Source organism: Gadus chalcogrammus, chromosome 1, assembly GCF_026213295.1.
Source record: "Gadus chalcogrammus isolate NIFS_2021 chromosome 1, NIFS_Gcha_1.0, whole genome shotgun sequence".
Classification (NCBI taxonomy): domain Eukaryota; kingdom Metazoa; phylum Chordata; class Actinopteri; order Gadiformes; family Gadidae; genus Gadus; species Gadus chalcogrammus.
In genome coordinates, this window is record NC_079412.1 from 1,173,290 (window position 1) to 1,191,767 (window position 18,478).

The 18,478-nt window shown below is 39.3% G+C and overlaps 33 non-coding genes across 33 annotated transcripts; all 33 read left to right on the forward strand.

The window, feature by feature from the left end:
- Nucleotides 1–18: 18 nt before the first annotated feature.
- On the forward strand, nt 19–100 carry trnas-uga (transfer RNA serine (anticodon UGA)). The gene has a single exon. It is a non-coding gene; the product is annotated as a tRNA-Ser (tRNA).
- Nucleotides 101–420: 320 nt separating this feature from the next.
- Nucleotides 421–502, forward strand: trnas-cga (transfer RNA serine (anticodon CGA)). The gene has a single exon. It is a non-coding gene; the product is annotated as a tRNA-Ser (tRNA).
- A 649-nt stretch (nt 503–1,151) lies between these two features.
- On the forward strand, nt 1,152–1,233 carry trnas-uga (transfer RNA serine (anticodon UGA)). The gene has a single exon. It is a non-coding gene; the product is annotated as a tRNA-Ser (tRNA).
- A 332-nt stretch (nt 1,234–1,565) lies between these two features.
- On the forward strand, nt 1,566–1,647 carry trnas-cga (transfer RNA serine (anticodon CGA)). Its single transcript has one exon. It is a non-coding gene; the product is annotated as a tRNA-Ser (tRNA).
- Nucleotides 1,648–2,282: 635 nt separating this feature from the next.
- On the forward strand, nt 2,283–2,364 carry trnas-uga (transfer RNA serine (anticodon UGA)). The gene has a single exon. It is a non-coding gene; the product is annotated as a tRNA-Ser (tRNA).
- Nucleotides 2,365–2,684: 320 nt separating this feature from the next.
- On the forward strand, nt 2,685–2,766 carry trnas-cga (transfer RNA serine (anticodon CGA)). The gene has a single exon. It is a non-coding gene; the product is annotated as a tRNA-Ser (tRNA).
- Nucleotides 2,767–3,415: 649 nt separating this feature from the next.
- trnas-uga (transfer RNA serine (anticodon UGA)) lies at nt 3,416–3,497 on the forward strand. The gene has a single exon. It is a non-coding gene; the product is annotated as a tRNA-Ser (tRNA).
- Nucleotides 3,498–3,829: 332 nt separating this feature from the next.
- trnas-cga (transfer RNA serine (anticodon CGA)) lies at nt 3,830–3,911 on the forward strand. The gene has a single exon. It is a non-coding gene; the product is annotated as a tRNA-Ser (tRNA).
- A 635-nt stretch (nt 3,912–4,546) lies between these two features.
- trnas-uga (transfer RNA serine (anticodon UGA)) lies at nt 4,547–4,628 on the forward strand. The gene has a single exon. It is a non-coding gene; the product is annotated as a tRNA-Ser (tRNA).
- A 320-nt stretch (nt 4,629–4,948) lies between these two features.
- On the forward strand, nt 4,949–5,030 carry trnas-cga (transfer RNA serine (anticodon CGA)). The gene has a single exon. It is a non-coding gene; the product is annotated as a tRNA-Ser (tRNA).
- A 649-nt stretch (nt 5,031–5,679) lies between these two features.
- trnas-uga (transfer RNA serine (anticodon UGA)) lies at nt 5,680–5,761 on the forward strand. Its single transcript has one exon. It is a non-coding gene; the product is annotated as a tRNA-Ser (tRNA).
- Nucleotides 5,762–6,093: 332 nt separating this feature from the next.
- trnas-cga (transfer RNA serine (anticodon CGA)) lies at nt 6,094–6,175 on the forward strand. The gene has a single exon. It is a non-coding gene; the product is annotated as a tRNA-Ser (tRNA).
- Nucleotides 6,176–6,810: 635 nt separating this feature from the next.
- On the forward strand, nt 6,811–6,892 carry trnas-uga (transfer RNA serine (anticodon UGA)). Its single transcript has one exon. It is a non-coding gene; the product is annotated as a tRNA-Ser (tRNA).
- A 320-nt stretch (nt 6,893–7,212) lies between these two features.
- Nucleotides 7,213–7,294, forward strand: trnas-cga (transfer RNA serine (anticodon CGA)). Its single transcript has one exon. It is a non-coding gene; the product is annotated as a tRNA-Ser (tRNA).
- Nucleotides 7,295–7,944: 650 nt separating this feature from the next.
- trnas-uga (transfer RNA serine (anticodon UGA)) lies at nt 7,945–8,026 on the forward strand. Its single transcript has one exon. It is a non-coding gene; the product is annotated as a tRNA-Ser (tRNA).
- Nucleotides 8,027–8,359: 333 nt separating this feature from the next.
- trnas-cga (transfer RNA serine (anticodon CGA)) lies at nt 8,360–8,441 on the forward strand. Its single transcript has one exon. It is a non-coding gene; the product is annotated as a tRNA-Ser (tRNA).
- Nucleotides 8,442–9,076: 635 nt separating this feature from the next.
- Nucleotides 9,077–9,158, forward strand: trnas-uga (transfer RNA serine (anticodon UGA)). The gene has a single exon. It is a non-coding gene; the product is annotated as a tRNA-Ser (tRNA).
- A 320-nt stretch (nt 9,159–9,478) lies between these two features.
- Nucleotides 9,479–9,560, forward strand: trnas-cga (transfer RNA serine (anticodon CGA)). The gene has a single exon. It is a non-coding gene; the product is annotated as a tRNA-Ser (tRNA).
- Nucleotides 9,561–10,208: 648 nt separating this feature from the next.
- On the forward strand, nt 10,209–10,290 carry trnas-uga (transfer RNA serine (anticodon UGA)). The gene has a single exon. It is a non-coding gene; the product is annotated as a tRNA-Ser (tRNA).
- Nucleotides 10,291–10,623: 333 nt separating this feature from the next.
- On the forward strand, nt 10,624–10,705 carry trnas-cga (transfer RNA serine (anticodon CGA)). Its single transcript has one exon. It is a non-coding gene; the product is annotated as a tRNA-Ser (tRNA).
- A 635-nt stretch (nt 10,706–11,340) lies between these two features.
- Nucleotides 11,341–11,422, forward strand: trnas-uga (transfer RNA serine (anticodon UGA)). The gene has a single exon. It is a non-coding gene; the product is annotated as a tRNA-Ser (tRNA).
- A 320-nt stretch (nt 11,423–11,742) lies between these two features.
- trnas-cga (transfer RNA serine (anticodon CGA)) lies at nt 11,743–11,824 on the forward strand. Its single transcript has one exon. It is a non-coding gene; the product is annotated as a tRNA-Ser (tRNA).
- Nucleotides 11,825–12,467: 643 nt separating this feature from the next.
- Nucleotides 12,468–12,549, forward strand: trnas-uga (transfer RNA serine (anticodon UGA)). Its single transcript has one exon. It is a non-coding gene; the product is annotated as a tRNA-Ser (tRNA).
- Nucleotides 12,550–12,882: 333 nt separating this feature from the next.
- Nucleotides 12,883–12,964, forward strand: trnas-cga (transfer RNA serine (anticodon CGA)). The gene has a single exon. It is a non-coding gene; the product is annotated as a tRNA-Ser (tRNA).
- A 635-nt stretch (nt 12,965–13,599) lies between these two features.
- trnas-uga (transfer RNA serine (anticodon UGA)) lies at nt 13,600–13,681 on the forward strand. The gene has a single exon. It is a non-coding gene; the product is annotated as a tRNA-Ser (tRNA).
- Nucleotides 13,682–14,001: 320 nt separating this feature from the next.
- Nucleotides 14,002–14,083, forward strand: trnas-cga (transfer RNA serine (anticodon CGA)). The gene has a single exon. It is a non-coding gene; the product is annotated as a tRNA-Ser (tRNA).
- Nucleotides 14,084–14,732: 649 nt separating this feature from the next.
- On the forward strand, nt 14,733–14,814 carry trnas-uga (transfer RNA serine (anticodon UGA)). The gene has a single exon. It is a non-coding gene; the product is annotated as a tRNA-Ser (tRNA).
- A 333-nt stretch (nt 14,815–15,147) lies between these two features.
- trnal-caa (transfer RNA leucine (anticodon CAA)) lies at nt 15,148–15,229 on the forward strand. Its single transcript has one exon. It is a non-coding gene; the product is annotated as a tRNA-Leu (tRNA).
- A 635-nt stretch (nt 15,230–15,864) lies between these two features.
- trnas-uga (transfer RNA serine (anticodon UGA)) lies at nt 15,865–15,946 on the forward strand. Its single transcript has one exon. It is a non-coding gene; the product is annotated as a tRNA-Ser (tRNA).
- A 320-nt stretch (nt 15,947–16,266) lies between these two features.
- On the forward strand, nt 16,267–16,348 carry trnas-cga (transfer RNA serine (anticodon CGA)). The gene has a single exon. It is a non-coding gene; the product is annotated as a tRNA-Ser (tRNA).
- A 635-nt stretch (nt 16,349–16,983) lies between these two features.
- Nucleotides 16,984–17,065, forward strand: trnas-uga (transfer RNA serine (anticodon UGA)). Its single transcript has one exon. It is a non-coding gene; the product is annotated as a tRNA-Ser (tRNA).
- A 316-nt stretch (nt 17,066–17,381) lies between these two features.
- On the forward strand, nt 17,382–17,463 carry trnas-cga (transfer RNA serine (anticodon CGA)). Its single transcript has one exon. It is a non-coding gene; the product is annotated as a tRNA-Ser (tRNA).
- Nucleotides 17,464–18,098: 635 nt separating this feature from the next.
- trnas-uga (transfer RNA serine (anticodon UGA)) lies at nt 18,099–18,180 on the forward strand. Its single transcript has one exon. It is a non-coding gene; the product is annotated as a tRNA-Ser (tRNA).
- Nucleotides 18,181–18,478: the final 298 nt, after the last annotated feature.

Below are 18,478 nucleotides of genomic sequence, written 5' to 3' on the forward strand. Positions count from 1 at the left end.
TGGGTACTTGGCATTTAAGCTGTGATGGCCGAGTGGTTAAGGCTTTGGACTTGAAATCCAATGGGTGTTACCCGTGTAGGTTCAAATCCTGCTCACAGCGTTGTATGTTAATACTGTGTGTGGAGTTTTGAGTTTCTTGACATGACATCTGCCCAAACTCGGTGGGTAAGAAGATGAAGTCGAAATCCAATGATGTTATCGCTGAAAATGGTTACGTCTTGCACTCAGCTGTCAACTCTAAATTTCATTTAAATAGGTCAAGGAAAGAAAGGATGATGATTCATTTGTGTTTTCAATTTGATATACCTCTATGAAGATGTTAGAACTGATGTGTTCTTGTTTGTTTAAGAACTGCCATATTATCAACGCTTGTCCTCTGGGACCTTTTTTAAAATTTCCCATTGGTTTTTATTTTTTGGTGCTGTGATGGCCGAGAGGTTAAGGCGTTGGACTCGAAATCCAATGGGGTTTCCCCGCGAAGGTTCAAATCCTGCTCACAGCGAACTATATCAATGGAACCATTCCGTCCTCATTTGATTATCTCAAAGGAGAAATTTAAAGTTGTGGATTCATTCCTTTACTTTTGAACCTCCGCTATGAAGATTGTTAAAACACTTATTATACTGGGTATTGAGGACCTTCTCTTTTCACTGCATGTAATTGGGAAACTTTGCCAATAAAATCCAGGTTTACACCAAAAATATGAATTTGTTATGAAGCAGTGTTTAAGGCATTAGACTCGAAAACTCAGTGGGAATAGTGAAAGCTCAAATACTTCACATATACCAGTCTGCTGAGATTTTTGACTAGATCAACCAATCGACAAGCCCTAGCGATTCTTAAAGGCCAATCCAACTTGACCAACAGATGTTCCCTTTGTTTCATTTATAAAGGTCTTATGATGAGAGAGGGGTGATGAATTTACATCCAAAATCCAACGGTTTCGATCCGAGCCGGTTCAAATTCTACCAGGGGCATATTATTAGAAGCTCATCCGGTTATGGAAAATTTGTCTTGTAAATTTGACAAACAAAAATGAAGTTTGAAGCTGGAAACAAATGTTTCAATGTGTAACAAGGGCCACTTTAATCTATCCCAGGTCCCTTGGGACTCTTTTTGAATAAAATGCCATTTGGGTACGTGACAAATGAGCTGTGATGGCCGAGTGGTTGAGGCGTTGGATTTGAAATCCAATGGGTATTACCCGAGCAGGTTCAAATCCTGCTCACAGATTTGTATGTTAATATTCTGTGCTGAGTTTTGAGTTTCTTGACATGACATCTGCCCAAACTAGGTGGGTAAGAAGATGTAGTCAAAATCCGATGCTGTTATCGCCGAAAATGTTCTAATCTTGCTCACAGCTATTAACTCTAAATCAATCAAAAATGTTCATTTATATAGGCCAAGGACATAAAGGATGATAATGAATTTGTGGTTTCACGTTGATACACCTCTATGAAGATGTTTGAACTGATGTTTTATTCTGCGTTTAAGAACTTCTATATTTTCAACGCTTGTCATCGGGGACTTTTTTTCAAATTTCCCATTGGTATACATGATTTATAGCTGTGATGGCCGAGAGGTTAAGGCGTTGGACTCGAAATCCAATGGGGTTTACCCGCGCAGGTTCGAATCCTGCTCACAGCGAATCTTTTCAATTGAACCATTCCGTCCTCATTTGATTATCTCAAAGGAGAAATTTAAAGTTGTGGATTCAATCCTTTCCTTTTGAACCTCCGCTATGAAGATTGTTAAAACACTTGTTATACGGGGTATTGAGGACCGTCTTTGTTCACTGCATGTGATTGGGAAACTTTTGCCAATAAAATCTGGGTTTACACCAAAAATATGAATGTGTTATGAAGCAGTGTTTAAGGCATTAGACTCGAAAACTCAGTGGGAATAGCGAACGCTCAAATACTTCACATATACCTGTCTGCTGAGATTTTTGACTAGATCAACCAATCGACAAGCCCGAGCAATTCTTAAAGGCCAATCCAACCTGACCAACAGATATTCCCTTTGTTTCATTCATAAAGGTCTTATGATGAGAGAGGGGTAATGAATTTACATCCAAAATCCAACGGTTTCGATCCGGGCCGGTTCAAATTCTACCAGGGGCATCTTATTAGAAACTAATCTGGTTATGGAAAATTTGTATCATATTTGCTTACGTCTTGTAAATTTGACGAACAAAACTAGTCACAAGGGCCACTTTAATCTATCCCAGGTCCCTTGGGACTCTTTTTGAATAAATTGCCATTTGGGTACTTGGCATTTAAGCTGTGATGGCCGAGTGGTTAAGGCGTTGGACTTGAAATCCAATGGGTGTTACCCGTGTAGGTTCAAATCCTGCTCACAGCGTTGTATGTTAATACTGTGTGTGGAGTTTTGAGTGTCTTGACATGACATCTGCCCAAACTCGGTGGGTAAGAAGATGAAGTCGAAATCCAATGATGTTATCGCTGAAAATGGTTACGTCTTGCACTCAGCTGTCAAATCTAAATTTCATTTAAATAGGTCAAGGAAAGAAAGGATGATGATTCATTTGTGTTTTCAATTTGATATACCTCTATGAAGATGTTAGAACTGATGTGTTCTTGTTTGTTTAAGAACTGCCATATTATCAACGCTTGTCCTCTGGGACCTTTTTTAAAATTTCCCATTGGTTTTTATTTTTTGGTGCTGTGATGGCCGAGAGGTTAAGGCGTTGGACTCGAAATCCAATGGGGTTTACCCGCGCAGGTTCAAATCCTGCTCACAGCGAACTATATCAATGGAACCATTCCGTCCTCATTTGATTATCTCAAAGGAGAAATTTAAAGTTGTGGATTCATTCCTTTACTTTTGAACCTCCGCTATGAAGATTGTTAAAACACTTATTATACTGGGTATTGAGGACCTTCTTTTTTCACTGCATGTAATTGGGAAACTTTGCCAATAAAATCCAGGTTTACACCAAAAATATGAATTTGTTATGAAGCAGTGTTTAAGGCATTAGACTCGAAAACTCAGTGGGAATAGTGAAAGCTCAAATACTTCACATATACCAGTCTGCTGAGATTTTTGACTAGATCAACCAATCGACAAGCCCTAGCGATTCTTAAAGGCCAATCCAACTTGACCAACAGATGTTCCCTTTGTTTCATTTATAAAGGTCTTATGATGAGAGAGGGGTGATGAATTTACATCCAAAATCCAACGGTTTCGATCCGAGCCGGTTCAAATTCTACCAGGGGCATATTATTAGAAGCTCATCCGGTTATGGAAAATTTGTCTTGTAAATTTGACAAACAAAAATGAAGTTTGAAGCTGGAAACAAATGTTTCAATGTGTAACAAGGGCCACTTTAATCTATCCCAGGTCCCTTGGGACTCTTTTTGAATAAAATGCCATTTGGGTACGTGACAAATGAGCTGTGATGGCCGAGTGGTTGAGGCGTTGGACTTGAAATCCAATGGGTATTAACCGAGCAGGTTCAAATCCTGCTCACAGCTTTGTATGTTAATATTCTGTGCTGAGTTTTGAGTTTCTTGACATGACATCTGCCCAAACAAGGTGGGTAAGAAGATGTAGTCAAAATCCGATGCTGTTATCGCCGAAAATGTTCTAATCTTGCTCACAGCTATTAACTCTAAATCAATCAAAAATGTTCATTTATATAGGTCAAGGACATAAAGGATGATAATGAATTTGTGGTTTCACGTTGATACACCTCTATGAAGATGTTTGAACTGATGTTTTATTCTGCGTTTAAGAACTTCTATATGTTCAACGCTTGTCATCGGGGACTTTTTTTCAAATTTCCCATTGGTATACATGAATTGTCGCTGTGATCGCCGAGAGGTTAAGGCGTTGGACTCGAAATCCAATGGGGTTTACCCGCGCAGGTTCGAATCCTGCTCACAGCGAATCTTTTCAATTGAACCATTCCGTCCTCATTTGATTATCTCAAAGGAGAAATTTAAAGTTGTGGATTCAATCCTTTCCTTTTGAACCTCCGCTATGAAGATTGTTAAAACACTTGTTATACGGGGTATTGAGGACCGTCTTTGTTCACTGCATGTGATTGGGAAACTTTTGCCAATAAAATCTGGGTTTACACCAAAAATATGAATGTGTTATGAAGCAGTGTTTAAGGCATTAGACTCGAAAACTCAGTGGGAATAGCGAACGCTCAAATACTTCACATATACCTGTCTGCTGAGATTTTTGACTAGATCAACCAATCGACAAGCCCGAGCAATTCTTAAAGGCCAATCCAACCTGACCAACAGATATTCCCTTTGTTTCATTCATAAAGGTCTTATGATGAGAGAGGGGTAATGAATTTACATCCAAAATCCAACGGTTTCGATCCGGGCCGGTTCAAATTCTACCAGGGGCATCTTATTAGAAACTAATCTGGTTATGGAAAATTTGTATCATATTTGCTTACGTCTTGTAAATTTGACGAACAAAACTAGTCACAAGGGCCACTTTAATCTATCCCAGGTCCCTTGGGACTCTTTTTGAATAAATTGCCATTTGGGTACTTGGCATTTAAGCTGTGATGGCCGAGTGGTTAAGGCGTTGGACTTGAAATCCAATGGGTGTTACCCGTGTAGGTTCAAATCCTGCTCACAGCGTTGTATGTTAATACTGTGTGTGGAGTTTTGAGTGTCTTGACATGACATCTGCCCAAACTCGGTGGGTAAGAAGATGAAGTCGAAATCCAATGATGTTATCGCTGAAAATGGTTACGTCTTGCACTCAGCTGTCAACTCTAAATTTCATTTAAATAGGTCAAGGAAAGAAAGGATGATGATTCATTTGTGTTTTCAATTTGATATACCTCTATGAAGATGTTAGAACTGATGTGTTCTTGTTTGTTTAAGAACTGCCATATTATCAACGCTTGTCCTCTGGGACCTTTTTTAAAATTTCCCATTGGTTTTTATTTTTTGGTGCTGTGATGGCCGAGAGGTTAAGGCGTTGGACTCGAAATCCAATGGGGTTTACCCGCGCAGGTTCAAATCCTGCTCACAGCGAACTATATCAATGGAACCATTCCGTCCTCATTTGATTATCTCAAAGGAGAAATTTAAAGTTGTGGATTCATTCCTTTACTTTTGAACCTCCGCTATGAAGATTGTTAAAACACTTATTATACTGGGTATTGAGGACCTTCTTTTTTCACTGCATGTAATTGGGAAACTTTGCCAATAAAATCCAGGTTTACACCAAAAATATGAATTTGTTATGAAGCAGTGTTTAAGGCATTAGACTCGAAAACTCAGTGGGAATAGTGAAAGCTCAAATACTTCACATATACCAGTCTGCTGAGATTTTTGACTAGATCAACCAATCGACAAGCCCTAGCGATTCTTAAAGGCCAATCCAACTTGACCAACAGATGTTCCCTTTGTTTCATTTATAAAGGTCTTATGATGAGAGAGGGGTGATGAATTTACATCCAAAATCCAACGGTTTCGATCCGAGCCGGTTCAAATTCTACCAGGGGCATATCATTAGAAGCTCATCCGGTTATGGAAAATTTGTCTTGTAAATTTGACAAACAAAAATGAAGTTTGAAGCTGGAAACAAATGTTTCAATGTGTAACAAGGGCCACTTTAATCTATCCCAGGTCCCTTGGGACACTTTTTGAATAAACTGCCATTTGGGTACGCGTCTAATGAGCTGTGATGGCCGAGTGGTTAAGGCGTTGGACTTGAAATCCAATGGGTATTACCCGCGCAGGTTCAAATCCTGCTCACAGCGTTGTATGTTAATATTCCGTCTTGAGTTTTGAGTTTCTTGACATGACATCTGCCCAAACTAGGTGGGTAAGAAGATGTAGTCAAAATCCGATGCTGTTATCGCCGAAAATGTTCTAATCTTGCTCACAGCTATTAACTCTAAATCAATCAAAAATGTTCATTTATATAGGCCAAGGACATAAAGGATGATAATGAATTTGTGGTTTCACGTTGATACACCTCTATGAAGATGTTTGAACTGATGTTTTATTCTGCGTTTAAGAACTTCTATATTTTCAACGCTTGTCATCGGGGACTTTTTTTCAAATTTCCCATTGGTATACATGAATTGTCGCTGTGATGGCCGAGAGGTTAAGGCGTTGGACTCGAAATCCAATGGGGTTTACCCGCGCAGGTTCGAATCCTGCTCACAGCGAATCTTTTCAATTGAACCATTCCGTCCTCATTTGATTATCTCAAAGGAGAAATTTAAAGTTGTGGATTCAATCCTTTCCTTTTGAACCTCCGCTATGAAGATTGTTAAAACACTTGTTATACGGGGTATTGAGGACCGTCTTTGTTCACTGCATGTGATTGGGAAACTTTTGCCAATAAAATCTGGGTTTACACCAAAAATATGAATGTGTTATGAAGCAGTGTTTAAGGCATTAGACTCGAAAACTCAGTGGGAATAGCGAACGCTCAAATACTTCACATATACCTGTCTGCTGAGATTTTTGACTAGATCAACCAATCGACAAGCCCGAGCAATTCTTAAAGGCCAATCCAACCTGACCAACAGATATTCCCTTTGTTTCATTCATAAAGGTCTTATGATGAGAGAGGGGTAATGAATTTACATCCAAAATCCAACGGTTTCGATCCGGGCCGGTTCAAATTCTACCAGGGGCATCTTATTAGAAACTAATCTGGTTATGGAAAATTTGTATCATATTTGCTTACGTCTTGTAAATTTGACGAACAAAACTAGTCACATGGGCCACTTTAATCTATCCCAGGTCCCTTGGGACTCTTTTTGAATAAATTGCCATTTGGGTACTTGGCATTTAAGCTGTGATGGCCGAGTGGTTAAGGCGTTGGACTTGAAATCCAATGGGTGTTACCCGTGTAGGTTCAAATCCTGCTCACAGCGTTGTATGTTAATACTGTGTGTGGAGTTTTGAGTGTCTTGACATAACATCTGCCCAAACTCGGTGGGTAAGAAGATGAAGTCGAAATCCAATGATGTTATCGCTGAAAATGGTTACGTCTTGCACTCAGCTGTCAACTCTAAATTTCATTTAAATAGGTCAAGGAAAGAAAGGATGATGATTCATTTGTGTTTTCAATTTGATATACCTCTATGAAGATGTTAGAACTGATGTGTTCTTGTTTGTTTAAGAACTGCCATATTATCAACGCTTGTCCTCTGGGACCTTTTTTTAAATTTCCCATTGGTTTTTATTTATTGCCGCTGTGATGGCCGAGAGGTTAAGGTGTTGGACTCGAAATCCAATGGGGTTTCCCCTTCCAGGTTCAAATCCTGCTCACAGCGAACTATATCAATGGAACCATTCCGTCCTCATTTGATTATCTCAAAGGAGAAATTTAAAGTTGTGGATTCAATCCTTTCCTTTTGAACCTCCGCTATGAAGATTGTTAAAACACTTGTTATACTGGGTATTGAGGACCGTCTTTGTTCACTGCATGTGATTGGGAAACTTTTGCCAATAAAATCTGGGTTTACACCAAAAATATGAATGTGTTATGAAGCAGTGTTTAAGGCATTAGACTCGAAAACTCAGTGGGAATAGTGAAAGCTCAAATACTTCACATATACCAGTCTGCTGAGATTTTTGACTAGATCAACCAATCGACAAGCCCTAGCGATTCTTAAAGGCCAATCCAACTTGACCAACAGATGTTCCCTTTGTTTCATTCATAAAGGTCTTATGATGAGAGAGGGGTGATGAATTTACATCCAAAATCCAACGGTTTCGATCCGAGCCGGTTCAAATTCTACCAGGGGCATATTATTAGAAGCTCATCCGGTTATGGAAAATTTGTCTTGTAAATTTGACAAACAAAAATGAAGTTTGAAGCGGGAAACAAATGTTTCAATGTGTAACAAGGGCCACTTTAATCTATCCCAGGTCCCTTGGGACTCTTTTTGAATAAACTGCCATTTGGGTACGTGTCTAAAGAGCTGTGATGGCCGAGTGGTTAAGGCGTTGGACTTGAAATCCAATGGGTATTACCCGAGCAGGTTCAAATCTTGCTCACAGCGTTGTATGTTAATATTCCATGTTGAGTTTTGAGTTTCTTGACATGACATCTGCCCAAACTCGGTGGGTAAGAAGATGTAGTCAAAATCCGATGCTGTTATCGCCGAAAATGTTCTAATCTTGCTCACAGCTATTAACTCTAAATCAATCAAAAAATTGTCATTTATATAGGTCAAGGAAATATAGGATGATAATGAATTTGTGGTTTCACGTTGATACACCACTATGAAGATGTTTGAACTGATGTTTTAGTCTGCGTTTAAGAACTTCTATATTTTCAACGCTTGTCATCTGGGACTTTTTTTCAAATTTCCCATTGGTTGACATGTATTGATGCTGTGATGGCCGAGAGGTTAAGGCGTTGGACTCGAAATCCATTGGGGTTTCCCCGCGCAGGTTTGAATCCTGCTCACAGTGAATCTTTTCAATTGAACCATTCCGTCCTCATTTGATTATCTCAAAGGAGAAATCTAAAGTTGTGGATTCAATCCTTTCCTTTTGAACCTCCGCTATGAAGATTGTTAAAACACTTGTTAGACTGGGTATTGAGGACCGTCTTTGTTAACTGCATGTGATTGGGAAACTTTTGCCAATAAAATCTGGGTTTACACCAAAAATATGAATGTGTTATGAAGCAGTGTTTAAGGCATTAGACTCGAAAACTCAGTGGGAATAGCGAAAGCTCAAATACTTCACATATACCTGTCTGCTGAGATTTTTGACTAGATCAACCAATCGACAAGCCCGAGCAATTCTTAAAGGCCAATCCAACCTGACCAACAGATATTCCCTTTGTTTCATTCATAAAGGTCTTATGATGAGAGAGGGGTAATGAATTTACATCCAAAATCCAACGGTTTCGATCCGGGCCGGTTCAAATTCTACCAGGGGCATCTTATTAGAAACTAATCCGGTTATGGAAAATTTGTATCATATTTGCTTACGTCTTGTAAATTTGACGAACAAAACAAGTCACAAGGGCCACTTTAATCTATCCCAGGTCCCTTGGGACTCTTTTTGAATAAATTGCCATTTGGGTACTTGGCAATTAAGCTGTGATGGCTGAGTGGTTAAGGCGTTGGACTTGAAATCCAATGGGTGTTACTCGCGTAGGTTCAAATCCTGCTCCCAGCGTTGTATGTTAATACTGTGTGTGGAGTTTTGAGTGTCTTGACATGACATCTGCCCAAACTCGGTGGGTAAGAAGATGAAGTCGAAATCCAATGATGTTATGGCTGAAAATGGTCACGTCTTGCACTCAGCTGTCAACACTAAATTTCATTTAAATAGGTCAAGGAAAGAAAGGATGATGATTAATTTGTGGTTTCAATTTGATATACCTCTATGAAGATGTTAGAACTGATGTGTTCTTGTTTGTTTAAGAACTGCCATATTATCAACGCTTGTCCTCTTGGACCTTTTTTAAAATTTCCCATTGTTTTTTATTTATTGACGCTGTGATGGCCGAGAGGTTAAGGCGTTGGACTCGAAATCCAATGGGGTTTTCCCTTCCAGGTTCAAATCCTGCTCACAGCGAACTATATCAATGGAACCATTCTGTCCTCATTTGATTATCTCAAAGGAGAAATTTAAAGTTGTGGATTCATTCCTATACTTTTGAACCTCCGCTATGAAGATTGTTAAAACACTTATTATACTGGGTATTGAGGACCTTCTTTTTTCACTGCATGTAATTGGGAAACTTTGCCAATAAAATCCAGGTTTACACCAAAAATATGAATTTGTTATGAAGCAGTGTTTAAGGCATTAGACTCGAAAACTCAGTGGGAATAGTGAAAGCTCAAATACTTCACATATACCAGTCTGCTGAGATTTTTGACTAGATCAACCAATCGACAAGCCCTAGCGATTCTTAAAGGCCAATCCAACTTGACCAACAGATGTTCCCTTTGTTTCATTCATAAAGGTCTTATGATGAGAGAGGGGTGATGAATTTACATCCAAAATCCAACGGTTTCGATCCGAGCCGGTTCAAATTCTACCAGGGGCATATTATTAGAAGCTCATCCGGTTATGGAAAATTTGTCTTGTAAATTTGACAAACAAAAATGAAGTTTGAAGCGGGAAACAAACGTTTCAATGTGTAACAAGGGCCACTTTAATCTATCCCAGGTCCCTTGGGACTCTTTTTGAATAAACTGCCATTTGGGTACGTGTCTAAGAGCTGTGATGGCCGAGTGGTTAAGGCGTTGGACTTGAAATCCAATGGGTACCACCCGAGCAGGTTCAAATCCTGCTCACAGCGTTGTATGTTAATATTCCGTGGTGAGTTTTGAGTTTCTTGACATGACATCTGCCCAAACTAGGTGGGTAAGAAGATGTAGTCAAAATCCGATGCTGTTATCGCCGAAAATGTTCTAATCTTGCTCACAGCTATTAACTCTAAATCAATCAAAAAATTGTCATTTATATAGGTCAAGGAAATATAGGATGATAATGAATTTGTGGTTTCACGTTGATACACCTCTATGAAGATGTTTGAACTGATGTTTTATTCTGCGTTTAAGAACTTCTATATTTTCAACGCTTGTCATCTGGGACTTTTTTTCAAATTTCCCATTGGTTGAAATGTATTGACGCTGTGATGGCCGAGAGGTTTAGGCGTTGGACTCGAAATCCAATGGGGTTTCCCCGCGCAGGTTCGAATCCTGCTCACAGCGAATCTTTTCAATTGAACCATTCCGTCCTCATTTGATTATCTCAAAGGAGAAATTTAAAGTTGTGGATTCAATCCTTTCCTTTTGAACCTCCGCTATGAAGATTGTTAAAACACTTGTTATACTGGGTATTGAGGACCGTCTTTGTTCACTGCATGTGATTGGGAAACTTTTGCCAATAAAATCTGGGTTTACACCAAAAATATGAATGTGTTATGAAGCAGTGTTTAAGGCATTAGACTCGAAAACTCAGTGGGAATAGCGAAAGCTCAAATACTTCACATATACCTGTCTGCTGAGATTTTTGACTAGATCAACCAATCGACAAGCCCAAGCAATTCTTAAAGGCCAATCCAACCTGACCAACAGATATTCCCTTTGTTTCATTCGTAAAGGTCTTATGATGAGAGAGGGGTAATGAATTTACATCCAAAATCCAACGGTTTCGATCCGGGCCGGTTCAAATTCTACCAGGGGCATCTTTTTAGAAACTAATCCGGTTATGGAAAATTTGTATCATATTTGCTTACGTCTTGTAAATTTGACGAACAAAACAAGTCACAAGGGCCACTTTAATCTATCCCAGGTCCCTTGGGACTCTTTTTGAATAAATTGCCATTTGGGTACTTGGCTATTAAGCTGTGATGGCTGAGTGGTTAAGGCGTTGGACTTGAAGTCCAATGGGTGTTACCAGCGTAGGTTCAAATCCTGCTCCCAGTGTTGTATGTTAATACTGTGTGTGGAGTTTTGAGTGTCTTGACATGACATCTGCCCAAACTCGGTGGGTAAGAAGATGAAGTCGAAATCCAATGATGTTATCGCTGAAAATGGTCACGTCTTGCACTCAGCTGTGAACTCTAAATTTCATTTAAATAGGTCAAGGAAAGAAAGGATGATGATTAATTTGTGGTTTCAATTTGATATACCTCTATGAAGATGTTAGAACTGATGTGTTCTTGATTGTTTAAGAACTGCCATATTATCAACGCTTGTCCTCTGGGACCTTTTTTTAAATTTCCCATTGGTTTTTATTTATTGCCGCTGTGATGGCCGAGAGGTTAAGGTGTTGGACTCGAAATCCAATGGGGTTTCACCGTGCAGGTTCAAATCCTGCTCACAGCGAACTATATCAATGGAACCATTCCGTCCTCATTTGATTATCTCAAAGGAGAAATTTAAAGTTGTGGATTCAATCCTTTCCTTTTGAACCTCCGCTATGAAGATTGTTAAAACACTTGTGGTATTGAGGACCGTCTTTGTTCACTGCATGTGATTGGGAAACTTTTGCCAATAAAATCTGGGTTTACACCAAAAATATGAATGTGTTATGAAGCAGTGTTTAAGGCATTAGACTCGAAAACTCAGTGGGAATAGTGAAAGCTCAAATACTTCACATATACCAGTCTGCTGAGATTTTTGACTAGATCAACCAATCGACAAGCCCTAGCGATTCTTAAAGGCCAATCCAACTTGACCAACAGATGTTCCCTTTGTTTCATTCATAAAGGTCTTATGATGAGAGAGGGGTGATGAATTTACATCCAAAATCCAACGGTTTCGATCCGAGCCGGTTCAAATTCTACCAGGGGCATATTATTAGAAGCTCATCCGGTTATGGAAAATTTGTCTTGTAAATTTGACAAACAAAAATGAAGTTTGAAGCGGGAAACAAATGTTTCAATGTGTAACAAGGGCCACTTTAATCTATCCCAGGTCCCTTGGGACTCTTTTTGAATAAACTGCCATTTGGGTACGTGTCTAAAGAGCTGTGATGGCCGAGTGGTTAAGGCGTTGGACTTGAAATCCAATGGGTACCACCCGAGCAGGTTCAAATCCTGCTCACAGCGTTGTATGTTAATATTTCGTGGTGAGTTTTGAGTTTCTTGACATGACATCTGCCCAAACTAGGTGGGTAAGAAGATGTAGTCAAAATCCGATGCTGTTATCGCCGAAAATGTTCTAATCTTGCTCACAGCTATTAACTCTAAATCAATCAAAAAATTGTCATTTATATAGGTCAAGGAAATATAGGATGATAATGAATTTGTGGTTTCACGTTGATACACCTCTATGAAGATGTTTGAACTGATGTTTTATTCTGCGTTTAAGAACTTCTATATTTTCAACGCTTGTCATCTGGGACTTTTTTTCAAATTTCCCATTGGTTGAAATGTATTGACGCTGTGATGGCCGAGAGGTTTAGGCGTTGGACTCGAAATCCAATGGGGTTTCCCCGCGCAGGTTCGAATCCTGCTCACAGCGAATCTTTTCAATTGAACCATTCCGTCCTCATTTGATTATCTCAAAGGAGAAATTTAAAGTTGTGGATTCAATCCTTTCCTTTTGAACCTCCGCTATGAAGATTGTTAAAACACTTGTTATACTGGGTATTGAGGACCGTCTTTGTTCACTGCATGTGATTGGGAAACTTTTGCCAATAAAATCTGGGTTTACACCAAAAATATGAATGTGTTATGAAGCAGTGTTTAAGGCATTAGACTCGAAAACTCAGTGGGAATAGCGAAAGCTCAAATACTTCACATATACCTGTCTGCTGAGATTTTTGACTAGATCAACCAATCGACAAGCCCAAGCAATTCTTAAAGGCCAATCCAACCTGACCAACAGATATTCCCTTTGTTTCATTCGTAAAGGTCTTATGATGAGAGAGGGGTAATGAATTTACATCCAAAATCCAACGGTTTCGATCCGGGCCGGTTCAAATTCTACCAGGGGCATCTTTTTAGAAACTAATCCGGTTATGGAAAATTTGTATCATATTTGCTTACGTCTTGTAAATTTGACGAACAAAACAAGTCACAAGGGCCACTTTAATCTATCCCAGGTCCCTTGGGACTCTTTTTGAATAAATTGCCATTTGGGTACTTGGCTATTAAGCTGTGATGGCTGAGTGGTTAAGGCGTTGGACTTGAAGTCCAATGGGTGTTACCCGCGTAGGTTCAAATCCTGCTCCCAGTCTTGTATGTTAATACTGTGTGTGGAGTTTTGAGTGTCTTGACATGACATCTGCCCAAACTCGGTGGGTAAGAAGATGAAGTCGAAATCCAATGATGTTATCGCTGAAAATGGTCACGTCTTGCACTCAGCTGTGAACTCTAAATTTCATTTAAATAGGTCAAGGAAAGAAAGGATGATGATTAATTTGTGGTTTCAATTTGATATACCTCTATGAAGATGTTAGAACTGATGTGTTCTTGATTGTTTAAGAACTGCCATATTATCAACGCTTGTCCTCTGGGACCTTTTTTTAAATTTCCCATTGGTTTTTATTTATTGCCGCTGTGATGGCCGAGAGGTTAAGGTGTTGGACTCGAAATCCAATGGGGTTTCACCGTGCAGGTTCAAATCCTGCTCACAGCGAACTATATCAATGGAACCATTCCGTCCTCATTTGATTATCTCAAAGGAGAAATTTAAAGTTGTGGATTCATTCCTTTACTTTTGAACCTTCGCTATGAAGATTGTTAAAACACTTATTATACTGGGTATTGAGGACCTTCTTTTTTCACTGCATGTAATTGGGAAACTTTGCCAATAAAATCCAGGTTTACACCAAAAATATGAATTTGTTATGAAGCAGTGTTTAAGGCATTAGACTCGAAAACTCAGTGGGAATAGTGAAAGCTCAAATACTTCACATATACCAGTCTGCTGAGATTTTTGACTAGATCAACCAATCGACAAGCCCTAGCGATTCTTAAAGGCCAATCCAACTTGACCAACAGATGTTCCCTTTGTTTCATTCATAAAGGTCTTATGATGAGAGAGGGGTGATGAATTTACATCCAAAATCCAACGGTTTCGATCCGAGCCGGTTCAAATTCTACCAGGGGCATATTATTAGAAGCTCATCCGGTTATGGAAAATTTGTCTTGTAAATTTGACAAACAAAAATGAAGTTTGAAGCTGGAAACAAATGTTTCAATGTGTAACAAGGGCCACTTTAATCTATCCCAGGTCCCTTGGGACTCTTTTTGAATAAAGTGCCATTTGGGTATGTGTCTAATGAGCTGTGATGGCCGAGTGGTTAAGGCGTTGGACTTGAAATCCAAAGGGTGTTACCCGAGCAGGTTCAAATCCTGCGCACACCGTTGTATGTTAATATTCCGTGTTGAGTTTTGAGTTTCTTGACATGACATCTGCCCAAACTAGGTGGGTAAGAAGATGTAGTCAAAATCCGATGCTGTTATCGCCGATAATGTTCTAATCTTGCTCACAGCTATTAACTCTAAATCAATCAAAAAATTGTGATTTATATAGGTCAAGGAAATATAGGATGATAATGAATTTGTGGTTTCACGTTGATACACCTCTATGAAGATGTTTGAACTGATGTTTTATTCTGCGTTTAAGAACTTCTATATTTTCAACGCTTGTCATCTGGGACTTTTTTTCAAATTTCCCATTGGTTGACATGTATTGACGCTGTGATGGCCGAGAGGTTAAGGCGTTGGACTCAAAATCCAATGGGGTTTCCCCGCGCAGGTTCGAATCCTGCTCACAGCGAATCTATTCAATTGAACCATTCCGTCCTCATTTGATTATCTCAAAGGAGAAATTTAAAGTTGTGGATTAAATCCTTTCCTTTTGAACCTCCGCTATGAAGATTGTTAAAACACTTGTTATACTGGGTATTGAGGACCGTCTTTGTTCACTGCATGTGATTGGGAAACTTTTGCCAATAAAATCTGGGTTTACACCAAAAATATGAATGTGTTATGAAGCAGTGTTTAAGGCATTAGACTCGAAAACTCAGTGGGAATAGCGAAAGCTCAAATACTTCACATATACCTGTCTGCTGAGATTTTTGACTAGATCAACCAATCGACACGCCCGAGCAATTCTTAAAGGCCAATCCAACCTGACCAACAGATATTCCCTTTGTTTCATTCATAAAGGTCTTATGATGAGAGAGGGGTAATGAATTTACATCCAAAATCCAACGGTTTCGATCCGGGCCGGTTCAAATTCTACCAGGGGCATCTTATTAGAAACTAATCCGGTTATGGAAAATTTGTATCATATTTGCTTACGTCTTGTAAATTTGACGAACAAAACTAGTCACAAGGGCCACTTTAATCTATCCCAGGTCCCTTGGGACTCTTTTTGAATAAATTGCCATTTGGGTACTTGGAAATTAAGCTGTGATGGCTGAGTGGTTAAGGCGTTGGACTTGAAATCCAATGGGTGTTACCCGCGTAGGTTCAAATCCTGCTCCCAGTGTTGTATGTTAATACTGTGTGTGGAGTTTTGAGTGTCTTGACATGACATCTGCCCAAACTCGGTGGGTAAGAAGATGAAGTCGAAATCCAATGATGTTATCGCTGAAAATGGTCACGTCTTGCACTCAGCTGTCAACTCTAAATTTCATTTAAATAGGTCAAGGAAAGAAAGGATGATGATTAATTTGTGTTTTCAATTTGATATACCTCTATGAAGATGTTAGAACTGATGTGTTCTTGTTTGTTTAAGAACTGCCATATTATCAACGCTTGTCCTCTGGGACCTTTTTTAAAATTTCCCATTGGTTTTAAATTATTGTCGCTGTGATGGCCGAGAGGTTAAGGCGTTGGACTCGAAATCCAATGGGATTTCTCCGCGCAGGTTCAAATCCTGCTCACAGCGAACTATATCAATGGAACCATTCCGTCCTCATTTGATTATCTCAAAGGAGAAATTTAAAGTTGTGGATTCATTCCTTTACTTTTGAACCTCCGCTATGAAGATTGTTAAAACACTTGTTATACTGGGTATTGAGGACCGTCTTTGTTCACTGCATGTGATTGGGAAACTTTTGCCAATAAAATCTGGGTTTACACCAAAATTATGAATGTGTTATGAAGCAGTGTTTAAGGCATTAGACTCGAAAACTCAGTGGGAATAGCGAAAGCTCAAATACTTCACATATACCTGTCTGCTGAGATTTTTGACTAGATCAACCAATCGACAAGCCCGAGCAATTCTTAAAGGCCAATCCAACCTGACCAACAGATATTCCCTTTGTTTCATTCATAAAGGTCTTATGATGAGAGAGGGGTAATGAATTTACATCCAAAATCCAACGGTTTCGATCCGGGCCGGTTCAAATTCTACCAGGGGCATCTTATTAGAAACTAATCCGGTTATGGAAAATTTGTATCATATTTGCTTACGTCTTGTAAATTTGACGAACAAAACAAGTCACAAGGGCCACTTTAATCTAGCCCAGGTCCCTTGGGACTCTTTTTGAATAAATTGCCATTTGGGTACATGGCAATTAAGCTGTGATGGCTGAGTGGTTAAGGCGTTGGACTTGAAATCCAATGGGTGTTACCCGCGTTGGTTCAAATCCTGCTCCCAGCGTTGTATGTTAATACTGTGTGTGGAGTTTTGAGTGTCTTGACATGACATCCGCCCGAACTCGGTGGGTAAGAAGATGAAGTCGAAATCCAATGATGTTATCGCTGAAAATGGTCACGTCTTGCACTCAGCTGTCAACTCTAAATTTCATTTAAATAGGTCAAGGAAAGGATGATGATTAATTTGTGGTTTCAATTTGATATACCTCTATGAAGATGTTAGAACTGATGTGTTCTTGTTTGTTTAAGAACTGCCATATTATCAATGCTTGTCCTCTTGGACCTTTTTTAACATTTCCCATTGGTTTTTATTTATTGCCGCTGTGATGGCCGAGAGGTTAAGGTGTTGGACTCGAAATCCAATGGGGTTTCCCCGCGCAGGTTCAAATCCTGCTCACAGCGAACTATATCAATGGAACCATTCCGTCCTGATTTGATTATCTCAAATGAGAAATTTAAAGTTGTGGATTCATTCCTTTACTTTTGAACCTCCGCTATGAAGATTGTTAAAACACTTGTTATACTGGGTATTGAGGACCGTCTTTGTTCACTGCATGTGATTGGGAAACTTTTGCCAATAAAATCTGGGTTTACACCAAAATTATGAATGTGTTATGAAGCAGTGTTTAAGGCATTAGACTCGAAAACTCAGTGGGAATAGCGAAAGCTCAAATACTTCACATATACCTGTCTGCTGAGATTTTTGACTAGATCAACCAATCGACACGCCCGAGCAATTCTTAAAGGCCAATCCAACCTGACCAACAGATATTCCCTTTGTTTCATTCATAAAGGTCTTATGATGAGAGAGGGGTAATGAATTTACATCCAAAATCCAACGGTTTCGATCCGGGCCGGTTCAAATTCTACCAGGGGCATCTTATTAGAAACTAATCCGGTTATGGAAAATTTGTATCATATTTGCTTACGTCTTGTAAATTTGACGAACAAAACTAGTCACAAGGGCCACTTTAATCTATCCCAGGTCCCTTGGGACTCTTTTTGAATAAATTGCCATTTGGGTACTTGGAATTTAAGCTGTGATGGCTGAGTGGTTAAGGCGTTGGACTTGAAATCCAATGGGTGTTACCCGCGTTGGTTCAAATCCTGCTCCCAGCGTTGTATGTTAATACTGTGTGTGGAGTTTTGAGTGTCTTGACATGACATCCGCCCGAACTCGGTGGGTAAGAAGATGAAGTCGAAATCCAATGATGTTATCGCTGAAAATGGTCACGTCTTGCACTCAGCTGTCAACTCTAAATTTCATTTAAATAGGTCAAGGAAAGAAAGGATGATGATTAATTTGTGTTTTCAATTTGATATACCTCTATGAAGATGTTAGAACTGATGTGTTCTTGTTTGTTTAAGAACTGCCATATTATCAACGCTTGTCCTCTGGGACCTTTTTTAAAATTTC